Below are 3296 nucleotides of genomic sequence, written 5' to 3' on the forward strand. Positions count from 1 at the left end.
CCTTGGAGGCCCCTAGCCCCCTCCCCTGCCCGGCGAGCCCCCTCCTCAGCTCCTCCCCCGCCGTGTCATTGGCTGCTCTGAGCCCGGCCCTCGGCTAGGATTGGCCTAGAAGACTGTCACTTCCGAGAAAGAGGCGGGATCAGAGGCGAAGACTTGGAAGGACAGGGTGGAGGAAGGGGGGGATGCGGTGGAACACACACACCTCTCCCGCCACGCCCCTCGCCGCCTACTTTCTCGGCGGTGTCGCCAGCCGGGTCCGCGGCCGCACCTCCTGGCCCAGCCTCTCTCGCGACGTTCCGACACTCTTCTGATCCACCTAGTTCACTCCGTTCCTTGCACTCCAGCCCCCACCCTCTAACCCCCGCCGCAGGCTCCGACCCCTAGTCGAGTCCCTTCGACACCCAGTCCCACCCACTCCACCCCAGTCGCCCCGCTCTGCCCCCTCTCGCTCCTCTTCCTTATCCACTGAAGTCCCCACTTCTCCCGGACACCCTCCAGCTCCCAACCCCACTCCATTCTACCAACTCCTTCCCTCTGCACCGCACCTTTGCCTCTCAGTCCCCCCTAGCTCCCCTTCGCCCCCCTTCCTCCACCCCTCCCCCACTCCCCCAGGCGGCACCCGCCGTGGCCGCGGCCCTACCTGCTGGCCTCTCTAGCACCCTTTCCAGGTTCCCCTGCTGAATGTCAAGTCTATGTCAAGTAAATATGTAAAATTTAATCACACCCACTGTTTAAAAGAGCATAGAAATGGTATCTTTCTACCAGTGAAGTAAAGAGGGAGAGGTACAAGGTCACCAAGGAGTGGGAAAAGCATTACAATTGGATAAGGAACCGGTTTGTATGTGTGTGCACGTGTGTGCGTTCTGGATGCAGCTTTGGGCAGAGGAGGAGATACTATAACACAAATCTGTGGTTTTTGCCCATCCACGACCCCACTCAGTTTTCTTCTGGGAAACCACTTCTCTTCCCTCTCAGTCTATTCAGTTTGAGTAGAGGCGGCTATAATCCCCGCCAGCTCCAAGGACTTAGCATCCAGACCCAGCCAATCAGCTAAATCTGTTTCCCTGGGCAAGGTGATTGGTTCCCGGGAGGCATGTGCCCTGACCTGGCCCAGTGAGAACCAACCCTGAGACATTGGATGCAACTATTAAAAAAAGAGATTTTCTCTTTCTGCAGATGGGAAGTGAGCCAGAGCTAATGGGGTTCACCCTGCCATCAAGAAAGGAGAGTACTTATGAGATGAAAGTCAATACAGAGGAAAATAGAAATGAGTTTATGAAGGACATGCTTGACACCAGCACTTGGGTGCCTGGATTCAGCCATACCTGAAGTCCAATTTAATTCCTTGAACGTTAAGGAGGCTTTTTTTTTTTTCTTTCCTTTTCTTGTTTGGTTGTTGCTGCTATTAAATACTGCTTTATTTATTTACTGTGTGCTTTGATTTGTTTGAGTTGATTTTAGCTGCTTGCACCCAAAAGAATCAAGATATAAAGAGAAAATATCTCCCAAGCCTCTGTATGGAGGTATGTGGAGGGTGAGAAAACGAGGCCCAAATTAGAAAGGGCTGCAGGGGAAGCAGGGTGCTATTCTGAGCAGCAGGGGCTGTCCAAGTCGTGGCAGGTAGCCAACCCGAGGGATTTACAGTGCCCAGGGAAAACTGGCACTTGTTATACAAACATTAAAGCAGTACTAAAACCTATATATACACGAATGCGCCAGACATCTGTGATCTGGGTTGGCGTTAAACTTCACCTTGAGGGCGATGGGGGCCTGGGAGGCTTTTGAGCGAGTAAGCGACACCTGCGTTAGGTTTGAATGAAGTCCTCCATCCCCTCAGGTGGAAAGGAACAGGAAGCGCTCTGATTTACAAAACAAACCACCCCAACGAGAAGTTTTCTTGTTCATGAACCTGCAATCTGAGCAGGGTTCAGTGGGGACAGCTCATCTCTGCTCCGCTTGGCCTTTGCTGGAGCAGCTTAAAGGCTGTGGGCTGGAATGATCTGATGTTTCCCTACTCCCCTGCCTGGTAGTTGATGCGGCCTGTCAGCTGGGGCCTCCCCTGGAGGTGGTGGCTGGAACATCTACGTGTGACCTTTCTATGTGGCTGCTTGGGCTTCCTCACATCATGGTGGCTGGGTCCCAAGGACGAGGGAAAGGGAGCAAGGAGATGGGCAGAAGCTGTGTTTCCTTTGTGGCCTAGCCTTGGAAGTCATTCAATGTCACTTTCATTCGTGTTGTAAAAGGCAATCGCAAAGTCCCGCCCAGCTTTCAGGGGGAGGAAAACAGACTCAACTTCTTGGTGGGGAGAAGCAAGCTTCAACAGGAAGAACAGGTGAGACTGGAAATATTACTATGGCTGTTTTGGAGAAATATCTGCCATACTCTTAACAGGACAATATCTTGGAGCTCTGCCTATAAGCAGCACCGTGGAGGTGGACCTTTGGCCTCAGGATACTGAAGAAGAAACACTTGTCTTATCTACAGGGAAGAGGTTGCAACAAAAAAACCCAGAACTGTATACACATCCAATTCTGGTAAGTCAGGGTCTCTGGTTACTGTCTCCTGTACATCTGCTCTGACGTTTTACTTGCTGATGTTCACCTCTGTATGACTCACCCTCCCTCCTGCCCAAGGCTGGGGGATTGCTCCAAAGCTCTCTACCGCTCCCTCTTAGGATTTGATTTTATCTCCACTCTCCCTTCTCCTGACTCTGACTCCTCAGAATATGGGTTTATAAAGGCCAGCTGGCATTCCTGGAGCACTGCCAGGGGCAGAAATTCCCTCCAAACGCAAGGCAAGGCCAACCTGGAATTAGGTGATGGAAATAAATAGCCTGAGTCCTGAGCAGCATGCTTGGGGCCTGTGCCAAGTGCTGTACTAAGTAAGCCCTTCGCATTCCTGCACTTACTGGGACAGGATGGCGGTCTGGTGGGCGGGCTCCGCTCTTTCCCTGTAGTGCAGCGCTTTCCATTCAGGGCTCTGGAGCCAGCCTGCTGGGGTTCCAATCTTGGCTCCATCGCTTGCCAGTTGGGTGACCTTGGGCAGGTGACTTAACTTCTCTGTGACTCAGAGAGTCATTTCTGAAAAAATGCATTTGATAAAAAATGTATCACTTGTAATATGTTGGATTATTATTTCCAAATCTCTATTCCCTCTGAGTAATAGAGCGATATACTCTATACATCCACGACTTTACCTTGTGACTTTAGAGGCCCTCCTGAGTAAGTCCGATAAATTCCCTGGCACATGGAGTTTGGACTTGGTCATGTGACTTCCTTTGACCAATGAGATGTGAC

The sequence above is a fragment of the Furipterus horrens genome, unplaced genomic scaffold (assembly GCF_987537825.1).
Source record: "Furipterus horrens unplaced genomic scaffold, mFurHor1.1.pri manual_scaffold_13, whole genome shotgun sequence".
NCBI lineage: Eukaryota > Metazoa > Chordata > Mammalia > Chiroptera > Furipteridae > Furipterus > Furipterus horrens.